This window comes from Solanum verrucosum, unplaced genomic scaffold, assembly GCF_900185275.1.
Source record: "Solanum verrucosum unplaced genomic scaffold, falcon-dt-bn FXZP01000175.1, whole genome shotgun sequence".
NCBI lineage: Eukaryota > Viridiplantae > Streptophyta > Magnoliopsida > Solanales > Solanaceae > Solanum > Solanum verrucosum.
The window spans coordinates 744087-770344 of NW_026020399.1; the positions used below are offsets into that span (position 1 = coordinate 744087).

Below are 26258 nucleotides of genomic sequence, written 5' to 3' on the forward strand. Positions count from 1 at the left end.
ATAGTTTCCATAAACTCTAACAAAAGTCTAACAATAATAAACTAACAATGCGGAAGTAATGCCTAGAACCTGAAAGTCAATGTACCAAAACATCTAACAATGAACCAAGTCCAAATAAGAAAGGATACAACCCCAACTAATGTACTAATAACTAATAGAACTGTTGCTTTATTAAAAATATTATATTGGACTGGTTTCAAGAGTCGCCACTTAATTTTTAAGAAAAATTAAGAAAACTTATTTTTCAAAAGATTAAGACACAGAAATCGATTGAAAATATTTAAAGAGAGGTTCGAGGTTCCTATTAATATTCTAGGAAGGTTTTTCAGGCGCCTAGAATATCCGCTGATGCGGTTATCCGACAATTAATTTATTTGGCTAAAATAATTTAACTTTAACTTAAATTGCAAAATTGAGTCGTTTTATAGTTAGAGCTATTTTGAAGGGGGAAAAGGGAAATACTAGATATTATCTAAGTTAAAACACTTTGATAGATTATGTTTCCAGATTATAGAAAGTGAGTATTTAATTAGCTAACCCTTAGAAGATTAGTTCAGAATGGCTATCTGTCGGAAAATTGAATCGCGATAAACTTAAGATTAAACAGGTATTGACAAGTAAACAAGCGCGATAAAGAAAGGAGGGAAAGAGATTTGGGCCCAAATTCGATTTTCCTGTTCGCCTGGGCCAGTATTTGGGCCCATTTTTGTTTTGGGCCTTTGGCCCATTTGAATCACCTGCACCTGTCCTAAACTAACATAAAAAGAAATATATTTTATCTTTGGGCCTTAGGCCCAATTCTTTCACCTGTCTTAGACTTCTAACAAAAATAAGAATAACAACTAAATGGGCTTAGACCCAATAAATAACAAAATACAATCTTTTAAGTAAAGGGTGGGCCTTTAGCCCAAATTTTCAATTTCTCGATCTGCTGCTTCTTTCGACTTCGGGACCTGTTTATCGATTTTTAGCTGACTGACTCAAAAAAAGGAAATTGAGCCTTTACGGCTCTCCCGAAATGCAAAGGGAATGATGGGAGTTCATGGCGAACTCGAACAGATTCACATGCAACATAGAAAAAATAAGAAATACATTAGCAAAATTCTCTTCGAAGGTGGTTAACATCAATTTAAAACACATAGCTACATAATCCAAATGATAATTTAACATAATGACACATGCAAATATCATATGAATTATGCTCACATTTTTTACCAAAGTGGGCAAATATTAAGACCGGATCCGTCATCGATCAAGACACGATTTATTATCTTGTCTCGACACATGGTGGTGACGTGCAGAGCTTTGTTGTGCATCTTGCTTTCAAAGGGCAACTCTTCGTCACAAAAACTAATTCGGTGTCCTCGGATGACCTGGTTTATCATGGCTGCTAGCTTGTCACTGTTGGTATCCACGGGCAGATAAGTATCATCCAGAGCCTTCATCAACGCTTGCCTATGCAGTTGTGAACTCATCAACAAAGCCCATACAAAAATCTGAGCAGGTGTCTTCTCCAAATTATTCACAATTGAAAATATTTCGGCTGCATTTTCCTCCAGAATTCTTCGGCTTCAGCTTTACTAATCAGCATTTTAGTCTGATCATTTTTTTGCCCCCCTTAGGCCATTTCTTCCGGTGTGTAGCACCTGCCAGATCTGGTCATGCCTTGAGTAACAGCCGTTTCAATCACAAATTTTGGATGAGTAAGAGTTTCTCTCGGCACCAAGGCAACAGTCTTCTCGGGTGTCAGAATCACAAACTCTTTCTTCTCCCTGATGCTCAACGAAGCTACAGCCCTTTCCAGTTCATCATGAGCAATCAGAATTATTGCCTTCGTCATGCACCAATCATCATCTCTCTCTATCATATTGATAGTGGCGCCTCCATGATTTAAGGATTACTATTGACATTGGGCGCAACTGTCTGAAGAGAGACCACATTTTGGTCAATCAGGTCTTGGATCTTATGCTTCAGGTTGATATAGTCTTCGGTATCATGTCCAACACTGTTGAAGTGATACGCGCACCTCTGATCAGGTCTGTAAAACTTTGAGCTAGTGTCAACCGGTTTGGGCCCCACTAGATGAATATATCATGCTGTAATAAATCGCTCAAACAACTTTGTTCGACTTTCAATAAGCGGAGTGAAAATTCTAGTAGGCTTCTTCTCAAATCTAGGACGGGAGGGATCATAATTTCCTTGTTGAGGGGGAGGCATTTGGCGATAATTTGGAGCATTCGGACGGGGGGCTTAATATCTGGGATATGAGTTGGTTTGATAATTTGGTTGTGGAGCTTGGTAGTTCGAGGGGGTATTTTGGTAAAGTGGAGCTGGGGTTTGGTACATTAGGGGAGACGTTTGGTAATTCGTCTAAACGTTGGCACAGTTGGGGGCGGCATTTCGATAGTGATGAGATGAAGTCTGGTAAACTGGAGGGGGAGTTTGGTAATTTGGAGGGAGAGTATTTTGATAATTGGGAGGGGGGTATTTTGGTAACTGGAGGGATGGGTATTCTGGTAATCAGCATGTGCATAACAAGTCGGGTATGAACTCTACGAAGGTCGAGAACGACCTTGGTATGATGAGGATTTCCTTGGGTCTTCTTCCCTTCAGAAGAGATAGAGGACACATCCTCTCTTTTCTTCTTCAACAATCCCGAAGATCCGGGCGAGGCTGTCACGACCCGAGAGTACCCCCTAGTCGTAACATGGCGTATTCGACCCCGAATGGGTCTTATACGAGCCACATAGTCATTCATTGCATTCAATAATGAAAATAGTGTGGAATAATAAAAAATAACTTATTTACATCCACACATTTAAACTTCATTAAAACAACTTTAAAAACACACAGCGGAAGTCTAAGTCTCACATAGCCATCTTAGACACAGTCACAAAACATAAGTAGGGACACGGCCCTTTACAATCAAAAGAAGTCTATTAAGTCTATTACATGAACAAAAGAACTTAAAAGTCTTATCCTCGAATCCATGAGGACATACCAAGTCTTGGAGGAAAGCAATCCAACACTTCAAACTAGCTAGGAGGGATCACTTGCCGGAACCTAGACTTATAGTAAAAATATGAAGAATATGGGTTAGTACACAAAATGTACTAAGTATGATGACCATGCAAGACATGCTTTAAAAGGGACATTTTGGTTAGAAACCATGTATTATGCCACTTTTTGAAGTACCATGAATAGTTGCATAAAAGACATACAATACAAGCATAAACATCAAGTAAGTCATAATATTACCTTTAAACAATTTCAACATGAAAACCTTTACCTTGGACCTTCACCTCAAGAAACCCTTATGCTATACCTCGTGCAATGTATGGATGGCGTCCCATACCACCATCCATACTAAGGCACCACATTAAGGTCACTTAAGGTAACTTATCATTCCTTTCTTTCACCTTTGCACAATATTCATACATAAGAGGTATATCATCACTTAAGACATGACAAGGGAAAATAACTCGTAATATAACCCAAGTATAGCATGCATCTCATATTAAGCATTTGAGAGCCAACATTCTTTAATAACCTCATTTAGGCCACAATTGTATCACATACATTAGGATTTAGAGAAACTCACTATGACCCTCTCCAAGCCTACTCGTGCAATGTATAGGTAGCATCCCATACTACTACCTACACTTTGTAGAACCTATCAAGAAACCATAATGAAATCTCGCATGATGGGAAGTAAGCGTTTAACCGACATAGACCATGAGAGCTTGTCATGGAATCCGGTGTCATAAGTCCCCACACCGTAAAGAGGTGGTCTACTTGCCTAAGGAAGACCGGTATATAGCTTAATGGATCCACTAGCTACCTATGCGGGCACATAGTTTATGGGATAAGGTAGACGATCATTGAAACTCATGCCTAACTATTGGGGGAGTTTCCATCTAACCTAATCCACTCGGTGCTTAGCCAACATTCCCATAGAATAGTTCGTTACCTTGACATTATCACATATGAGAGGTGTCATTGGCCTACCAACTCCAAATTACATTTATTAACACGTGAAAGGGTGCTTTAAGCCTACCGTTTCAAGGTTCATTTAGGAAAGCTCATTAACTCCTCTTGAAAGGGTGCCATGGGCCTACCGGTTCAAGTCTCATCATTAACCTTCATGGAAAGGTGCCATAGGCCTACCGATTCCAAGGTTCATTATAAGCTCGTGTGGAAGGGTGCCACTAGCCTACCGATCCGAGGATTCAACAATCAACAATATAATCATTTATACAAGAAAATGATGCATAAGCCCTACCAATTCAAGGTATACTTTATATTGAAGAATCCTTCATATTCTATCATCAACATTCATGAGTGTCAAATTGAGAAATAATCTTTCAATAGCAACACCTTTACGTTTATAACATGATCACATTATCTTCATTGAATTCTCATTCATATAATGTCATGATAACACTCCAATTTCTCATACTATGCCTTTAAGGCCATGGTCACAATACATTCCATAATTAAACACCTCCACCATAAGTGGATCAAACCAAGCAAGAACAATTTTTATCCATAATATGAGATTAAACCAACTTACCATCCTCCAAAGCCATAATAATCATTACTTAATTCCCAACAATTCTATCACCACAAGGTGATTCACCCATAATTTGCCCATAAGGCCACAATCCTCAATTCATCCATATACCAACAATTCATCATAAATAGATATACAAAACCATATAAATCAACAATACAATCCGATCTAAACACAATTTCATCAACATTAAATCATAGGCATTAAACCCACTTCATAAGCAAATTCGAGGCTTTTAATGAAAACATGGGTTCTTGAAGAAGTTTCATATAAAATCATCTTAAAATCATAAATACAACTTCAATTCACCAATATAATGACTTTGAAAACATTTTACCCATGAACACATACCTAGAATGGAAAATAGAAGTTTTGTTCTTTGAAGACTTTTGAAACCCTTTTTAATGGACTCCTTGAAGGAAAGATAATCAAGGATCAAGGGTCACCATACCTTTGCTATGATCTCCCACAAAATTTGATGAAGAAAGCCTTGAATCCAAAGCCCTAGCTCCCACTTCTTCTTCTTCTTAATGGAGGATTGTAGAGAGGGAAATGTTTTAGGGATGGGAATTGAACTAATGGTATCTAGGAAATAATATATGTCCTTTGGAAGAATGGTCCAACACTTAGAAAAAAAATGAGGCGGGTGTACAGTAACCATGCCTACTGGAAATTGCCTTTTTCTGCCGAACAGATTTTATGAAAATGGGCATAACTTTTTCGTCCGAACTCCGAATGAGATGAAACGAAGTGCGTTAGGTAGCTAACTCAAAGGGCTTTCCATGGATATATTATTTTCCACCCAAATAATTTGTGTGCTAGGATATATGACCCTCCAAAGTAGACCCTCGAAAAAGGCTTCACTTGGAAATTTCGGATTTTGATACGGTTGCTCTAAAATTTGGGTTAGACCCATTTCCCACTCAATTTGACCCCCTAAACAAGAATATGAAGTTGGATTTTCGAAAAACGAAACGGATCTTTTTATATACAGCTAAACAAGTTTCCGATAACTTCCGAAGCACATTTTAAAGAACTTTTTGGGTCAAATTCAAATATAATCATTTCATTAAGTTCTCGACTCCACACTCACATGTGAGGCTCTAGTTTCACTCTATCATTTTTCGGGTCGTTACAGAGGCAGCAACACAGGCAATCTTCCCGGTTCTCAATCCATCTTCGATAATCTCACCTACCTTGACTATCTCAGCAAATTTTGCTCCAACGAGCAACATAATTCTGTCATAATATTCGGGCTCCTGCACCCGCACAAACACTTCGACAATTCCCTTTTCTGACATGAGAGGTCTAACTCTAGCCGCCTCCTTTCGCCATCTATATGCGAATTCTCTGTAACTTTTGGTCGACTTCTACTTCATCTTCTCTAATGAGTAACGATCAGGAACGATCTCCACATTGTAGACGAATCGTTCAGTGAAGTCCTTAGCCAAAACGTTTCAGCTAGACCATTGTCTCGTTTCATGAGACGTAAATCATTCTAGAGCTTCTCCGCTCAGACTTCGGCTAAAAATTCGCATTAACAAAGCTTCATCTCTCCCAACTACCACAAGTTGGTCACAGTAGGCCCTCAAGTGTACTAAGGGGTTCCCCGTTCCTTCGAAGATGTCAAATTTTGGCACCTTGAACCCTTCCGGGAGGTCCAAACTCGGATGAACGCACATGTCTTCGTAACTCAACCCGGCGACCTCAGGAATGCAGTTCAACTCCTTCATGACTTTTCTAATTTCCTCCTTCATATCTACCTTGGCAGTCTCTTCCTTTGACCTCCACTCTCTCTCCCTCTCCTCATAGTGGTCGAGCTCCGAACCATGGGTGTCATGCTTGTTGGGGACCGATATTTGGAAAGTGGTTTTTTGTGGTAGGGGTGGAGCAATAGAGGGACTCTGGTCATTTAAAGGGGCGTGATAGTTTTGGGTAAAAGTCTAGGGGTTGGTGTACTGGTTTTGGTGAAGGAGGGAAGTGCGTGGGTTATTAGCGTTTTGGTTGTAGGGGGGTAGGCTAGTTTGGTGGTTTGCATTAGAGGGATGGAGTGGTGCTTGAAGGTTGGTATTTTGAGGAGGGGGTGGTGTTTGATAAGAGGCTGAGGCGTAGTGGGGGTTTTAGGCTGTAATGTCAATGACGGAGGGATTACGAGCAGGATTTAAATGTGGGTTTTGAGCTTGTTCCACGTTAGGAGGGGGAATTTGAGCTGGAGGTTTTACGTCTGGTTGAGTGTTGACAGCAAAATTGGAAGAGGCAAATCTTGTTTTTTCTGCATCTCGACCCTCATCTCAGCAATTTGTTGCATCAACTACAGGATCAGTTCATTCTGATCGGCTAGGACGGGCTGAGCCACCACGACGTCAGTAAGGCCGGTTTCTTCATTGTTATCACCCATTGCTGCTTTTCCCTTTTGTGAACTTTGATTGGGAAGGAATCTGTAGGCCCTTTTGATCTGGTAAAATAGGGGTGTTCAGCCAGTGTATCAACACAGATCAGTTCTAACTACCTGTAGAGAAAAATAACTCAAATGCAAATCTGTCAGTATTAGTTCTGGATGAATAATGCAAGATATCACATAGAAAGCAGGTAAACACATAAAAGTTGATTCGTTTGAGGACACGTTAACCCACGAGTAATGGGGACTGATCTTTTGAACAAGCAGGAATTTGCTCATTTTATTTTGGGGCTAGGGACTCAAAAAGGCTAAATTGCGTTGAGCTAAGGTCTTCTTGTTGCATCTTCTGACATCTGTTGATCTGAATTCAATGTTTTCTTGTAGAATGAAAGAGGGGGAAATTAAGATTTGAAAAAGAAAGGGGTCGGGCCTTGACAGACTGCCTACGTATCTTCCAAGGAGAATTCAATCCCTACGTAGTTCGAATACAAAGGAAATTTTCATTTTCATTTTCATTAATTCATTTCTGGTGATTACAAGGAAAGTGAAAACAGATAATAAAGCTCCTAAAAGATAGATGTTGCTTCTATCCAAGCCATTTTTCTTCCGATTGTTGCATTAATCATAGAGGGGTAAACTCGTATGCTTTGAGGGCAATTTCTCATTCCCTTCTTTCCATCATCTCTATAGAGGAGGAGGCCTATAGACAATTTCCTCCCCAGTATCTTCTTCAGTAACCCCAATGTGAGTGTCTTCGGGACCATTGCTGGTGGCCTCTTGGATGAAGAAAGAGTACTTTCCACGTGGCTTCCGAAGCGTCATGGTTGCATCTTTGAAGGCTTCACGTTTCTTCCGCACAACAACTATCTCTTCAGTTATAACAGCCTGTTTTGTCATCTTAGCTGCCAACTCCGCGTCTAGTGCTGCATTTGCTGCTCGTGCGACCGCGGTGACAAACTCCACTTCTATTTTTTTTCTATGGTTTCTTGGATCTCTTCCCTGAGCCGCTGTAATTCCATCCTCAAATCTTCCTCGGTTAGCTCTATGTCGATACCCTTGCCTTTTTCCATCTTAGCAGCAATTTAACCTTTCCTGAGATGATAGAATAATAGTTTTAGGATTTGGTAGTAAGATTTTATTTCTGGTTGAGAAACTTAAGACTCATGGAATTTTGGCCAGACATTTGGGTAGTGACTTGTACTTGGTATTGTAGAGATTTTTTGGAATTTTTTTGAAAAGGGGTGGCCTAAATATCCTCATTCAAAGCAACAATATCATATAAACAGTTAAAGCACACAAACATATATCACACGTCCTAAATAAGTAGGGGCCCTTTTGTGCCAAGGGTAGGCCTATCGTATTTGAAAGATATATGTGTAGGATTGAACCATTTTGTTACCCCAAAGCAAATTTCGCATATAAAATGATGTTCAAGAAAGTGAAAATAAGCAGGGAAAGTAGGGAGTAAACGAAAAATACAAAAGGAAAGGCCCACACAAGGGTCATTTGAAAAGAGTATCAAAATACAAGAAAGGCAAGCCCACGTAGGGGCAAATAACAACAGGTACACATAGAAAAACCCACACAGGGGTGAAATCCACTAAGACATCCCTGATGCCCCTGCTTCTGTCCTGCTCCTTTTGTTCTGTGCCATGAGGTCCTGAAGCCTATATTGAATCATTAGCAAGTATCAGTCGCTCCGGCGGCCTTTCTCTTCCAGTCTTCGAGACATATTCCGCTTTTCTTATCTCCAATCCACAAGTTAAGCTTTCTGAAATCGCTTTTCAAGCTTTCTAATTCTTGAGTCACGCTCTCGAGGGTGTACTTATCCTCTTCTTGCTTTCGGAGAAATTCCTCGTGTATTTCCTGGGCTTCTTTTCTTACCTCTCTTAGTTCTATCAAAGCTTTGGACTCTTTGTCCTCTACACTGCGGTAAACATTCGGAACTGAGAAGGAGATACCTTGTATATTGCGCTTCAACCAAGCTTTGTAAGTTTCATTGTACCCCGCATTGAATCGATCTATGGCAATGGTGTCCTTGTTCATTCGCACTGCTCTTTTCCATTCTCTCAGCATCTCTGAAGCTTCAGGCACTCTATCATCCCCGATGTCGAACACATAGATACGATAGTATGCTTCTGGGGTGTAGTTTATCTTCTTCCGAACTTCCTCAGGACCCGGATGGGTGCATATGGGCGAATACCTCGAATACCTGGTAGATGAAGCACAAGTTGTCTATCGCCCCGTATTATGGCATCTTTCGAGATGAAACGATCGAACATCCACTGGATGTTTTCTTCTCTCAACTCAGAAAAAATTTGAGCCCATCTTTCTCTGGTTCTTTTTTTTAAGTCTGTCAGAACAACATGTCATTCAAACTCTTAATAGCGTTATGCTCATCGAGGGTATGGAGTTCTTGAGTTCCGTGTCTCTTCACCAAGTGACTAATTATCCACAATTGAAGAAGAAGGTTGCAACCCTGAAAGTAACGATATCTTTCCTTGCATTTCCCCAAAGCACTGTACATGTCGAAAAGGATGACAGGTGCAATAGGATACTACTTTACTTGCCATTGGTTCAGATGCCCGTGGAATAGAGTGTGCGCAAGTATTATCACTCGGGTGTTGATACTGAGGCTCGGGCCGTGTGGGAAAACCATGGTGCCCAATAGTGCGACGGTGAATGCCAAAGGTCTGATCCCCTTCCATTCCCTGTAAGTGACCCTGAACTCTTGGTTGTAATTCGCGTAAAAGCTTGCGTTCCCGAATCTAACATAAAGATTCATAAAAGAAATGCTAGAACCTTCGGCCTAAAAGTAGCAATCTTTTCTTAATCCGAGCCAATTTATAATATCCTCGAGAGTAGGCTTGTTAGGGATTAAGATATTTTCCTGCTTTCTCACTCTTCTTTCAAGTCCTGTACCGACTGTGTCTATTTCGTCCCGAATTTCCTCAATTGTTGAGGTGATCTCCATGGTTCCAAATCGAAACACCATTTTCTCGTTGTCCCAATAGCCTGTAAGGACTTCAATCAGCTCGGGCCACCCAACCATGTTAATGAGTTCTGTTAAGGACCCTATATATTTGTTGAGGTCTTTTTTATGAAACGTATTAACGTCGTTGTACCATATTTTGAGCAAAATCGAGGCTTCTATTACCATGTCGAATTTGGAAAATCGATTCATACCTACAAAATAAAGCACGATTAAGATTTCCTCCCCCAAATAGGCAACAATTAGGTTTTCACACATATATCTTTCAAATATCAGACAATATGATATGTCGTTAGGTCGTGGACCTTGGACATGATTTTTGACAGTTTTACTAATGGACTTAATACACCTTGGGTATTAAGCCGTCTTAGGCTATTGCTTAGATTTGAATTTGGTTTCGCTCTACTCTAAACTGACTAGAATTGGTTTAGAAATGACGGTTACCTGAGTCTGACAAATAACGGGTTGAAGTCTAATAAACGACGTTGGATGACCACAAGCCAACTATTTGTTTATCACTTCCAAAGAATCCAACTTGTGTTTTTTCTGAAGGACGGCCGTGGTAAGCCACGTAATCGCTTTTTTTTCTAATGCAGTCTATTTGCCGTTACACGGAATCGGGTGCAATGAATGCCACAGTTCAATATATGCGATAAAATAAAACAAGTAGATAGTTAAAACACATAGCCAAATAAATTAATCATAAGGTTAGAACCATTCAAATTCCCAGCAGAGTCGCCATTCTATTTTATTAAAAATATTATATTTGACTGATTTTAGTAGTCGCCACTTAATTTTTAAGAAAAAATTTAAGAAAACTTATTTTTTGAAAGATTAAAATAGATAAATCGATTGAAAATATTTAAAGAGGGGTTCAAGGTTCCTATTAGTATTCTAGGAAGGTTTTTAAGGCGCCTAGAATATCCGCTAATGCGATTATTCGACAATTAATTTATTTGGCTAAAATAATTTAACTTTAACTTAAATTGCAAAATTGAGTCGTTTTATAGTTATAACTATTTTGAAGGGGAGAAAGGGAAATACTAGATATTATCTAAGTTAATAAACACTTTGATAGATTAGGTTTTCATATTATAGAAAGTGAGTATTTAATTAGCTAACCCTTAGAAGATTAGTTCAGAATGACTATCTGTCGGAAAATTGAATCGCGATAAACTTAAGATTAAACAGGTATTGACAAGTAAACAAGCGTGATTAAGAAATGAGGGAAAGAGATTTGGGCCCAAATCCAATTTTTCAGTCAGCCTGGGCCAGTCCTTTGGCCCATTTGAATCACCTGCACCTGTCCTAAACTAACATAAAAAGAAATATGTTTTATCTTTGGGCCTTAGGCCTAATTCTTTCACCTGTCTTAGACTTCTAACAAAAATAAGAATAACAACTAAATGGGCTTAGGCCCAATAAATAACAAAATACAATCTTTTAAGTAAAGGGTGGGCTTTTGGCCCAAATTTTCAATTTCTCGATCTGCTGCTTCTTTCGACTTCGGGACCTGTTTATCGATTTTTAGTTGACTGACTCAAAAAAAAGGAAATTAAGCCTTTACGGCTCTCCCGAAATGCAAAGGGAATGATGAGAGTTCATGGCGAACTCGAACATATTCACATGCAACATAGAAAAAATAAGAAATACATTAGCAAAATTCTCTTCGAAGGTGGTTAACATCAATTTAAAACACATAGCTACATAATCCAAATGATAATTTAACATAATGACACATGCAAATATCATATGAATTATTCTCACATTTTTTACCAATCCCAACAGTAGCTTTGGCAAACATTTAATGATTTATATAAATATCTTCAAGAGGGTCAGCAATTTAACTAAGTCATGACAAAAATTAAGGACCAAAGCCACATTAATCAGAACATCTCAAGTGAAAAAGAAAACGGTGCAGTTCAAATTACTACGCATATGAAACACTCAAAATCATTCCTTACAAAATAGAGGCAACAGTTGCAATGACTTAAGAGAAGACCACTATCATTTACAACTACTCTACAACATAACAAAGGAAACAATATAATCATTATAAATTCAAAGTGTCATTGACCCCAAGACTAACTAATTACCATAAAAAATAATCACACATAAGCAACTAATATCAATTAATGTTCTTCAACCCATTACAAAGAAAATGACCCAAGGCTCATGCCATCACGCAGAACAAGTGAATCGAGACATTACTACCAATTTAAGATTATATTTTTTAGGGCAGAAAATATATCAAACAGGATACAACATCAAGCTAAATTCCCGTTTAAAAAAAAAAACAAGACAAGATACGATTGATAAGCTCTAGTTTAAACCAGCTCAACACACGATTTTGAGAAAATAGAAAGATTTAAACATTGATGCTAGAGTTAATGTCATCTTAAGGCAGAGAATCGAGACTATCAAAATGAGACCAAATAAATCACAACCACAGAACCATAACAACATCTAACTCCTAAGTTTCTTGACTATGCCGACTGTAGTGTCAACTGGTAACGAAACGAAAGTTTGAAGACAGTAAAACGAGCGGATCCAGCAACATTCAAGCAAGCATACAAGAAGGAACAAGGTAAATTCAGACAGAGAAGTAGAGGGACGAGAACAATGAATACAAATAAGCAAATTTTAGATTAAAATAGCTCAAGAACGAAATGTGTAGCGTATTAGAGCTACCCATTTTCAGGTTCAAATAATAGTGACACAACAACACATTAGTAAGACATATCAGAAATAAAAGGAGAATGTTATGGAGGAAACGTTACCTTTTTATGGGCAGCGACTGGGATGCGAGACGAGCTTGACAAGATGCTTCCACCACCAACCTCAAAATATTCTGGCGAAGACGTGGACTACAAACAGAGAACCTAGAATTCTAAATAATATGTTCTCTGCCAATTTTTCCCTATTTTTTCTTTCTCACCTCACAATGAATAAGAAGGGGGGTTTAAATAAGAGGAATTAGGGCACGATTTTGGGGGAACTCGGGTGAATTTTTTGTAATTTGAAATTCGAAATCTAAAATTCTTTCACCATTCAAGCTATACTCTTTTTTTTCTGAAGTTTCGTCCCCGTTCCGGAAGAGGAAATGGGGACAACCGCGTGTTTGCTTTATGTTGTAACGGATGCATTTTCAGAGAAGGAAAGAGGAAGAAAATGACAACAAATTTGCATCGTACTATGCACTATGTTGACGCCGTGTATCTCTCGTGAGCTGTTGCTTTCCGTCGTTGTGTATTTTGTTGTTCTGGAATTTGCACGCTGTGTTGGGTTTCTTTTGAGGAAATAAAAAGTGGGTCGGGTCAGAGAGGTTTAAAATGGGCTGGGCGGTGAATTTGAGTGGAAGTTAGGAATTGGAAGTGGGGTCGTCTGGGTCATTTTGGTATGCTGTATTATTATATTATTGTGGAATGTAATGTATGGATTGTATGTTGCTGTTGATATATGTTGTATTGTTGGGTGGGTCTTTGGTATATAATTGGGCTAGCTTTTGGGCTAAGGATGGATTTGAATGGAAAAATTGGAAATTAGGCCAAAATTGGTCTCAAATTTGAGTTAGGGTGAGGGAATAAATGGCTAAAATTGCAATAAAGGGTTAGGTAGATGAATTAACAATCTAGCCAAATTGAATTATTTTAGATAATTCGGCTAGTAATTAAATAAGACGAATTAATATAATTAATTAACGAGTTTCTTAATCTTAACAAAATAAAATAATTAACTTAATAAAAATAACTAATTCAACAACATAGCTATAATTCCAACTAAATTATATTAATAAAGTGTTTAACGTTAAAATAATAATAATAATAATGAAATCTTTTTTTTTACAAGATAGTTTTCAAGTATTTATAAAATATATTAGTTACATACGTAACAATATAAAACATATTTATTATTTAAAATATTATAAAAGGTGATTAAAATTCTTAAAATATCTTGAAACATATTTTGAATTTTTATAAAATTAGTTATTTCAAATCGTTTGGAATTAAAGAAGCTCGCAAATTAATTCTTACCGTAGAGGGTCAAAATTAGGTGTCAACAACTGTCTAAGTCCAAAATGTGGACATAGACGAAAAGAGAACTCATGGTAGCCCGGAAGAATTGACTCACCGTTGAATTCGAACGACTATCACTGATCTCCTAAGCGAGGTCTGTCAGTAGCCGCTTGAAGATGTCTTGTACTCAACAAAAATAAGAGCAAGTGCAGTATCAGTACACCACCACAGTGTACTGGTAGGATCACACGGCTATCCCACTAAGTGCAGCATATATTAGTCAATACAACAATATAATCACATGCACATATCGAACATATACAATATTATCAACATTTATGAACAACGAACAACTTCACATTTCTCAAGATAAACAATTATGACAAGTCATTGTTCCTCTCATGGAACCCAAACCCAAACCCAAACAGTTAGCATACCGGAACGTGATATCTGATCCAATAGTTACGCCGAAACGTGACAACCGATCCCATATTTATGTCGAAACGTGGTAACCGATCCAAGTTAATTATGCTGAAATGTGACAACAGATCCATTCAACACACCACAATCACAATTACAAGTATATCCTCAAGATCATACAATTAAGTCATGATTTCATGATAACCATCATTCATCTATCTCATTTACAACAAGTGTGATCAATAATGCAACATTCATATACATATATGTATCATAATGAAGCAAGAACAAACATACATCACAACCATCACCTACCTCGAAACAAGCTTGAAACCCTAAGAAACTTGATCCTTCCCTTTCCGGATTCATTCCGCTTGTTCTTGGTCTACAAACAATCAATATAATATGGAAATCAATAAACAATCACTACTTATCCGAATTACTAACAATTCTGTGAACCCTAGATCAAACCCATGATCTCAATTATCCAAATTAGATTTGTTTCCACCATAGAATCTATAACAAAACTCATCCCCATCAATATTCACCAATTCTATTACGTTCTACGGATCGAAAAACGGATTTTGGGAGTGAAAAACTTACTTTTAGCCTCAAGAATGGTGAAAAATGAGTAGATGTCGCCTGGGGTTCGTTCCTTAGCTCTAAAAATCGAAAAGTGCCAAATAAGATCGCTTAAGGGTTTATTAATGACTTTAAGTCGCGTCGAACCCGCCATAGCAACCCTTACCCCGCTTAGCGGCCCCGTTGAAGCGACACCAATCCCGCTAAAGCGGCTTGCACGGAACTAGTGAGCTATTTAAAGAATTTCAAGACCCCCATTTCACAATACACCTCTAACCAACGATGATTAGAAAATAGCTTTTACGCTAAGATCGATTACGGGAGTTCTACTCGCACGAATTCAATTATGTAAAGTCGTACCGGTTCTTTAACGAGTTATCTAACTACACATGTAATCAAAATCATAATTAACTCACCCGGTTGTTACCAAATTTCCCTACACCTTAAAAACTTCAATTTCGTCCAAATCTGGACTAGGTTAGGAAAATCCAAATACTACGAAAAAGGTTTCCGGCCTCAAATTTTTCCCCGTTGGCAATTCTATAACGACGGGAACATGTCGTTACAATTAGTTATACATGTATTAATTATTTCAAATTCTATCATACATAAAATAATATATAGATTTCCTTATATAACTTGTACATTTATTAGTTATGCGAATTTCTAAATGGTCAACTAAACAATATATTAATTTTATATATACATATACTACCTATTTGCTAAACATTATATAAATAATATTTAAAAAATACCTAAATAACGTATTTCTTATCCACCTATCAAACCACTCCTAATTTGGTATTTATACGAACTTATTCATTCAATAATAGGAGACTTGAGCCCCATAATCAGAAAAGATAAAAATAAACATAAGTTGGTAGCCTACTCTTTGGAGTTTATCACTCTCTAGTCTCTCCTTTTCTCTTTTTTTTTTTTTTAACTTTTAAATTTTAATTTTTCACTTGATATGCATGATCAAAGATTAGAAGATAATTTTGGTATATTTCAAATATCTTTAATTAGTAACCACATAATTTCAAAGATATTTTTTAAAATTGCATGTCAAGTCAAAATTAAATAAATAAATTAAAACGGAAGGAACAAGTATAATGAAACTCCACTAAATTTAATTTCAACTAAGATTAGTAAATCTATCTCATGTGAAATAGAATTAGTTGAGGAGTATTACTTTCCAATTATAATAGTTGAATTCATCAAGACAAGTATCAATATTTAGCGCTTTCAAAGTATAGATTATCAATTGCTCTACTTTCGAAGAACAATCTCACGCTAAATTTTTTTGATTTTTTGAGAAAAAATGGAACCGCCTTGTTTCACAGCCCGCGCCACATCTTTCCTTCTACGTGTGCAATCATACCGACAACTTTTCAGCCAATATATGCGAGTGATGAATGATTATTCAACAAATAAATTGGATTATGATGGTGCAGATTCCGAATTGATTACTCTCTTCCAATTCCATCGCGATTTGCTAACTGAGTATAAAATTCTCGTGTCTGAGCGTTTATAATCAAAATTACTTTCTTTTGAACAATCACGGAACAAACCCGATCTGAAAATTTTGAAGCATTGCATTCATTATATGAACAAAGTGCAGAATCAATTTGCTGATAAAGGGGGTGTTATTATGGCCTATTTGGACACCATTAGATCATTGAAGGAATGTAATTTTTGTAATGAAGAGACTTATAATGCAATTGCGAAAATATTTGGTGAGGAAAATCAAGATTTGGTAGATGAATTTGAATTTATGTTTTTGGATAAAAAGGAAATTAGAAAGAAGAAGAAGAATTCATCATCGTCAAGTAATAAGAAAACACTTGATGACTTAAAACGTTCCGAGCTAATGGAAGATGAGATGTGTGAACTTGATATTGACTTAGCCCTTGGGAAAAAAACAGTAGCATGTGTAAACATGTTGATGAACTCAGCAGAAGAAGAGCGGAATCAAATAATCAATATCGATAATAGTTTCAGTGATGTGAGTCTCGGTTACATTGAGAAAGTATACAAAGAAGAAGAAGATTTTATTCTAACAAGACTACGGGATGATCCAAGAAGTGTTTTACTCGAAATTTTGGAAAAATTGAAGTCGAAGGAGGAAGACCTGAGCAAAAAGTGGAGTGATATTCATGAGAAGAAAAAGAATACGACAAACTCATTACGTAAATTAAGGAGTATATTATGATTAATTCCAGTGATTTTTTTTTATTTGTTTTGGATTTGCTCTGTTTTCTGTTAATTTATTTTGGATTTGCTCTGTTTTCTGTTAATTTGTTTTGGATTTTCTCTGTTTGCTGTTTGTGAATGTACTGCTGCTCTGTTTCTTGGAAACACTATTTTTTAGATCTAATATATTAATTTTGATTATTATCTCTGTAGCAGAAATATGTGTATCTAACTTGGAAATACTCAATATTATCTCTCTATATATATGCAACTTCAACTACATTTTTTTGGGTATAAGTATTTATTTTTAATTATATAATTGCATTTTCCATATGACTTGTCATATGTGCCCTTACCCGTTTGACTTGTAGACTCATAAGTTAAGTCTATGGAGGGTTGGTGTACGCAATTTTTTTTTTCTATTTTGTCTGAGATAATAAAGTTATTTTCGATAGACAATGGATTAAAAAAGGTTTTGACAAATACAAATATGATATAAGAATATTTGAAAAAATATTTGAAGATTATTTCAAGTTGCATTGTAAATGCGGAGCTATGACTTGGCGAGGGTGGTCAGATGAACAACCTTCGTCAGAAATTTTTTGCAAGTATATTAACTAAATATCGATATTTTGGATATATACTAATTGTTGGACACTCTTGACACAATAAAGAGTATATATACTAAATATCGATATTTTGGATATATACTAATTGTTGGACACCCTTGACACAATAAAGGAAGACAATGTTAGGGTTTTTCCCGAATTTTCTTACCTTAATTGTAGTTTATTTTTTTCCTTAAAGAAATGTCAAAGTATTACCATAAATGTTTGAATTTTTTCTAAAAGGAAAATATAATTTTCTTTCATATTTGGTTTATTCTTTTCTTAGAGGAAATGTTTGGAGATCTATAAATTGAAAATCCCTATTCTCATAACATAACTCAATAGCATCCACAATGTAGTCATTTAGAGAGTCTTGTTTATGTGGATATTTTTTCTCCTTAACATATTTATGTTTTTCAGTATTAGTTTTATAATATGTAGGTCGCTTGACCAAACTATATTAATAATATGTTTTTAATATGATTTTATTTGTCGTCTAATTTATTGTCATATGATTTGCAAATTATAATATTCCGCATGATGCCTAATCACCCTTCATAACTCAACAAATGGTATCAGGGCACATCGTCCAACGATCCCATGGTCCAATGGTTGAACACGAGGTTGAAGACAAACTCAAGTTGGTTTCAAATCAATTTGTAATCAATTTGATGGTAATGAAGATTTTTTGTCAAGCTACATGTGGAGAACAAGTTTCAACCATATTTTCAACATTTCTGTTGCAGCAATTTTTAAGAATAAAAACAAAATAATTTTAACTCATTTTTAACTCATATATTTTAAACTTTATTTTTAACCATGGCAAGCAACAATGATGAAGACTATGTGAGAAGAACAAAGATTATCATGCATTTGAAGAAGACGGATCAAGTTTTGTCAAGAAAATACAGCCAAAAGGGGAGATTTGTTAGGGTTTTACCCGAATTTTCTTACCTTAATTGAAGTTTATTTTTTTCCTTAAAGAAAAGTCAAAGTATTACCATAAATGCTTGAACTTTTTCTGAAAGAAAAATATAATTTTCTTCCATATTTGGTTTATTCTTTCCTTAGAGGAAATGTTTGGAGATCTATAAATTGAAGATCCCTATTCTCATAGCATAACTCAATAGCACTACAATGTAGTCATTTAGAGAGTCAGATATTTTCTCCTTAACATATTTATGTTTTTCAATATTAGTTTTATAATATGTAGGTCGTTTGACCTAACTATATTAATAATATGTAGGTCGCTTGACCAAACTATATTAATAATATGTAGGCCGCTTAACCAAACTATATTAATAATATGTTTTTAATATGATTTTATTTGTCATCTAATTTATCGTCATATGATTTGCAAATTATAAGCTTCCGCATGACGCACTAATCACCCTTCATAACCCAACATACAACCCAGTTATTAAGAATTTTCATTTTGGATAGTTGGTTAATTTTATATTGAACATGTGAAAAATATATACAACTTGGAGCACTATTTTGTAACCAATCTTTATAATCTGACCAACAATGTTTATTTTTTTACTTGTCCTAGAGTATGAACACCCTTGATGAAAATCTTGACTCTGTCACTGCATATAGTCTCGAATTGATTGCAGTATCAGATTGCATTTGATGAACAGGTAACTTGGTACAATGGTTGATCATCTTTGGTTCTACTACAAACCAAAACTTTGATTCTTAGAGCAAAAACATGTGGGTACCAAAAGTTATATGGCGTTGTGAAAGCAAAAACACAAATACTCAAAAGGCCAAACAGGAAGCGCACTCAAAACGGGTTCGTCTGTCATGACTTCCAAAAAGAAAAAAGGCTAGCTTCAAGAGAACAACAATCATCCATTGCGAGAGATCCCAATTTCGAATATGATGTTTTATGTCATTAAATGACTTGATTGGGACATTCTTGTTTTAATACGCGAAGATGGTAATTGCCTAGGCAGAAATAATTTTATTTTCAGTTGTTGAAGTATCTCAATTTGCCTTGATCATCGATAAGAGATCACTACTGAGTATTGATCAACGAGTTCCCAGAAAAATTTATGCAAATTAGAACACTACACATTTAACCAAATCAATTTGATTCTTGATCAGGATATAAAGTTTGGATAATTGTAACATAGGAGTTGGGTGGATAATTATTCATGTGTATAAGTGGAGGATATATATACGACAAAATGATCTATTTAATGTAACATTTGGACTATTACTAGTATTAATATTCTTATATGTTAAATTAGGTCTTAGGCCTAACTCACACTCCAAAAGCTAGCTCAAAGGGAGGAGGATTGTCCAAGTCTTATAAGAAGTCAACCCATCTTATTAACCATCGATGTGGGACTTTTGTCATTCTTTAACACCCCACCTCACGCCCAGTGCTTAGCATCTAGTGCGTGAGCAATTTTGATTTTTGGGGGCCCCAACATCGGGTGGATAATTTTAATTTTTGGGGGCCCCAACATCGGGTGAGATGGGCCCTGCTCTGATACCATGTTAAATAGGTCTTAGACCTAACTCACACCCCAAAAGCTAGCTCACAGGGAGGAGGATTGCCCAAGCCTTATAAGGAGTCCACCTATCTCATTAACCACTGATGTGGGACTTTTGTCATTCTTTAACACCCCACCTCATGTCTAATGTTTAGCATCTGGTGCGTAAACAATTTTAATTTTTGGGGGCCCCAACATTAGGTGAGACGGACACTGCTCTGATACTATGTTAAATTAGGTCTTAGGCCTAACTCACACTCCAAAAACTAGCTCAAAGGGAGGAGGTTTGCCCAAGCCTTATAAGGAGTCCACCCATCTTATTAATCACCGATGTGAGACTTTTGTCATTCTTTAACATTATAATTTGTCTATCTCTGTGAGAGTGGAATTTATCCTTTATTTTGTCCTTTCCATTCATTTGAATTTCTTCCGTTTCATCGATTTGGAGCTCATTAACTCTTTTGGTAAAAAGGGTCCTAAAAGAATTATGTGGGACAAAATTTTAAATGACATATATAATTGGTCATATAATCGTGCTTACATAGATATTTTTTATACAAAATTCTTAGTTGGTGGGATAAGATGATTAACTGAATTTAGTCATTTTTTTGATCCATGAGTTGAATTGAATAAATAAATAATATTAAATCAAAATGCATTGTTAATAGTAAATCCTAACAATTATCTTCAATCTCCAATCCCATCACGATTTGTTGATCGGATTTTCCTTTCTCACTAATTCCGAGCAACATTACCTTCTTGGCCGTATTAAAACTGTTATAAAGCAGGGTATTATTGGGGGAATACTTGGAAGTTGGATATCATCATGCACTGAACTTAACTGACAAATTGGATGTTTATGTTGTTGTGTTAGAATTGAATATTTTATTTTAATTCCACGATAATTTGTTAACTGAGTATCAAATTTTCTTGCTATCAAAATATTGAGCATCGTTATTTTTGTTGCAGCATTGTCAGCCTGACAAATGCAATATTAGTAATGCCAACATAATAAACATATTAAATATGAAAGATATGAAGGAAAATATATTCGGTCATTTATTAAAACACATGAAAGAAAACAAAAATAAATAAATAAATATATATATATATATATATAAAATAAGCCACAATGCAACTATTATTGTAACTATCTTGTTAGCTTTCAACCAAAAGTTAACAAGATTTTTAGTTACATATTTATTATTTAGTTAAATAATAAATATGTCATTGTATGAGCTATTTATTATTCATTTCTTTTGAATTTGTTAATCTGATTTTGATCTGACACATAGTTTATGTAAGTAAATTAGATTTTGAGAAAAAACATTAAGTGATACTTGAAGTTATCTCAGATTTTCAAAAAGACACCTTAACTTTCCGTGCGTCCTATTACCCCACAAAACATTCAAAATCACAATAAATACACATTTTTTACACAATATTTTCACTTTGGACAAAAATATCCTTCGAATGTGCAATTTCTTAAAAACAAAAAGTCAGACCCATTATTGATGTATTGAACGATGCTTTGGTAATTTCCTATGATGAATTCGTTTTGTTTGTTTCTTTTAAATTTATTTTACTATACTAAATAACTGTATAAAATATTATGAATCACGATAATTAATTACTTAAATATTTAAAAGATATAAAAATAGGGAAAAGGGACGGATATAAATGGTACATCTATGCCCTCCGTTATACTTTCCGTCCACATAAGCCCCTGCCGTCCAATTATAGGTACACACATACCCCTCTCACTAACGGCCCCCTCATTTTTTACACGTATCTTAAATCTAATCAACTACCCGTTTGACCTTTCTTTTTAACCCATAAACCAACTACCCGCCCCATAAACCCAATACCCACCCAATTTCCTCTAAGATATATCCTATTCTTCTTCTCTACACAAAAACCCCTTTATTACCCAAATGAACCAAATCATAATTTCTCCATTGACAACACTAATTATTCCCTCGACCCATTTTGAGATAATTACTCTGTTTTTGCTAATGAAAATGAAAAATCCCATGTTCTTGAAGGAATTGTTGTTGTTGTTGGAGAACATGTTCTTTTCGGTTACAATAACAATGAAAACAAGAATGATGATCCAAATTCAGCAGTTTCAATTCTGAAATGCACGTGTCCTGCAGAAAAGAGGAATAATAATAATAATGTTCCATCAGTGGAGAAGAGTTACAGAGGAGTGAGAAAGAGGCCATGGGGGAGATGGTCAGCGGAGATTCGCGACCGTATAGGGCGGTGCAGACACTGGCTGGGTACATTTGACACGCCGGAGGAGGCGGCGCGTGTGTACGACGCGGCGGCGAGGTGGTTGAGAGGTTCCAAAGCTCGAACAAATTTCCAAATTCCTCCGATTGTTCCTCTGCCTACTTCACCAACATCGACGTCATCATCTTCAAATTTGTCTCGTGAAATGAAAATGAAAATGAATAACAAAAAGAACCCAGAATTCCAAAGATTTTGGTTGTTTCAGAAACACAAGGAAGATCAAATCAAACAGAATGTACCGATTGCTCCATGGTACCGCCCATGCTTGATTGAGATTCATTTGTTTACAATGTTTGCTGGTTGCTAGTATCGGTTTCGCTTCTGCCTCTGTGTTTGTAGCATTCTCAATACTTGCTCCTTCAACTATTTCATTTCTTATACAATAGGCATATGAACTCAAACCTGGATTACCTCTAGATGCGTCATCCATATTGTATTTTATCCATCCTTCTGGGGGATATTCCAATTTAACCAAGTTGGGTGGGTATTGGGTTTATGGGGCGGGTAGTTGGTTTATGGGTTAAAAAGAAAGGTCAAACAGATAGTTGATTAGATTTAAGACACGTGTAAAAAATGAGGGGGCCGTTAGTAAGAGAGGTATGTGTGTACCTATAATTGGACGGCAGGGGCTTATGTGGACGGAAAGTATAACGAAGGGCATAGACGTACCATTTATTAAAGTTCGGGGGTAAATCCGTCCCTTTTCCCATAAAAATATATAAAAGATCTTATTGACTCTTCAAATTTTACCGGTGACACATAAATTGGGACAAATGAAATAATATATATTATTTGAAAATTTCTTAGAAAGTACTATAAATTACAGTAATTAACAGCTAGAAATATTTCAAAGACAAAAAAAATTGATTGAATCTCAAAAAAATTTTAGTACTACATAAATTGAGAAAGAAGAAATGACCTCTATTATTTGAAAATGACGTAAAAGTATTACAAATCATACAATAAGAATTAACAATTTAAAATTTTAAAAGACTTTAATGCTTTATACTTATTCTATTTCCACTTTGGACAAAAATATCCTCCCAATATGCATATTTTTTTAAACAAAAAGTGGGACCCATTATTGATGTATTCAAGGATGCTTTGGTAATTTTCCTATGATGAATTCGTTTTGTTTGTTGTTTAATTTTTTTTAAATAATTGTATAAAATATTATAAATCACAATAATTATTTACTTAAATATTCAAAAGATATAAAAATATGTAAAAAATCTTATTAACTCTTCAAATTTTATCGGTGACACATAAATTGGACAAATGAAATAATATATATTATTTGAAAATTACTTAGAAAGTACAATAATTTACAGTAATTAACAATAGAATATTTTTAAAAAAAAATAATTGATTGAATCTCGAAATTTTATTAGTACTACATAAATTGAGAAAGAAGAAATAACCTTTATTATTTCAAAATTGCGTAAAAGATATTACAAATCATACAACAATAATTAGCAATTTAGAATGTTAAAAGACATAAAAAAAATTTTTACCGTAGTTAACAATAATTAAAAATTTAAACTATTTTAAATTAATATTAAAGTTTGATTAACTCTTTAATTTTGTCTTTGTCACATAAATTGATACAAAAAATGATACATATTGTTAACTACGGTAAAAGATAAACATATTAAATTTTCATCAAAACATATGAGACAAAACAAATAGAGCAAGAAAAATACGCCATCTGTTCCTAATTATTTGTTCATACTTCCTTTTTTAGTTGTTCCTAAACAAATCAAGAAAGAACAATTTTTTTTTTACTTATTATACCCTCAATTAATTACTTTAAAAAAAGGTAGAACTTGTTGAAAATATTAAGTTTTTAATTCATCCACTTCATAATTAATAGGGGTAAAATGGTAAACTACTATATCAATTATTGATTTCTTAATAGGTGTGTCAATTCAAAAGTGGACAAGTAATTAGGGACAGAGGGAGTATATGTTTTCACGGGATTACTCCCCTTTTTTGAGGAAGTAACCGTCTTGCATTAATTTTATGAACAAAGGAGAAATGTTTCATTGATAAAACAAAGAAGGGCCTAAAATATCCTTCAAGTATAAGAAATGAAACAAAAACACCTTCCTTTCACCTTTGGGCTCCAAAATACCCTTCCATCCATCTATATGGACCTATATTATCCTTTCACTTAACAAATTCTTTAAGATTAATAATGAATCATTTTATTAATGATGTGGCGGCCTTTAATTGGCTAAAAAATAAATTAACCAAAAATAATAATTTCTCCTAATTAAATCCGGATCCAGCTAAATTCTACCCAACCCAAGGGACCCTTCTAAACAAAATCAATTTACTTTCAGCAAATTGGCTTTCTCTCCATCATTAAAGCTTGAGTCAAGATATAAATTTTAGATAATTATAGAGTAGATTTTCTTTTCTTTTATGAGTTGATATCATTTAAATGATCTGCATTCTAATCTGTAGATTCTTGCTTATTAGTTTGTTTTTTACTTTTACTTTTTTTTCTATATTCATCTAGTATATCTATACCTTCCATACTTGTAAGGTAAGATGCAAAATCATATATTTAGTTACTATTGTAGCATACTTTCATAGTTTTATTACAAAAAAATATGCTAAAAACATAATTCAGATGCATAATATAACACGGCATCACAAGCGGGCAACACTCACAACCATTTTATCAGCAGTGAATCAATATGTGGTGCATAAGCTGCCCTATGTTTCTGTGTCATCTCAGCATTCTACTCCTTTTCTATAGTTGTCTCACTGGTTCGAACCAACCTAACAACAATTTCTTAACATAAGGCAAATTGGGTCGGTAGAATTTTAAGTGGGTGGGTAGAATTTAGCTGCATTTGAGTTTAATTAGGAGAAATTATTATTTTTGGTTAATTTAAATTTCAGTCAGTTAAAGACTGTCACGTCATTAATGAAAGGATTAATTATTAACTATTAATCTTAAAGAATTTGTTAAGTGAAAGGGTAACATAAGTTCATATAGGTGGATGGAAGGGTATTTTGAAGCCCAAAGATGGCAGGAGGATAATTTTGTTCCATTTCCTATACTTGAAGGGTATTTAAGGCCCTTCTCCGTTGATAAAAACATGTTATTTCAACATACTTAAAGATACTTCAAGTTGAGGACGAATAAGTTTGAGTCAATTTTAAGCGATTGAGATAGAAATGAATTAAGAAAGAAAAATAAGGAGAGAACAAGTTAAATACAATAAATCAAATGAGAAATAGTTTTATTAAATTAAAAAGATAAACCGTTGAAGGTGTGATATACTTTGTTATGTTATTATTAGATATATTTTGTGAAATATGTCTTTTTATTTTCTAGTTATTAGATTGTTATAAAACAAATATAGAATGTTACAATAACAACATCAACAACAATATTTCAGTAAAATCTCACTAAGTAGGGTTTAGAGATGGTAAAGTATATATGCAGATCTTATCCTTACCTCTTAAGATAGATATATTATTTCTGAAGATCCTCAACTAAAGTGCATCAAACACAAATAAAAAAGAAAAAAATAATGTCGAAAGCATAGCAATTAATTAAAAAAGTATAAAATCTAAAAAAAAAAAATAACAACAAAATAGTGTGAAAATAGAAAATGATAAGAGATATAAAAATTAAAATTAGCTAAATCAATAAAATA

At 35.0% G+C, this 26258-nt stretch overlaps 1 pseudogene; it reads left to right on the forward strand.

Moving 5' to 3' along the window:
• The first annotated feature begins 16851 nt into the window (after positions 1-16851).
• Positions 16852-22888, forward strand: LOC125839705 (ethylene-responsive transcription factor CRF3-like; annotated as a pseudogene).
• The last annotated feature ends 3370 nt before the right edge of the window (positions 22889-26258 follow it).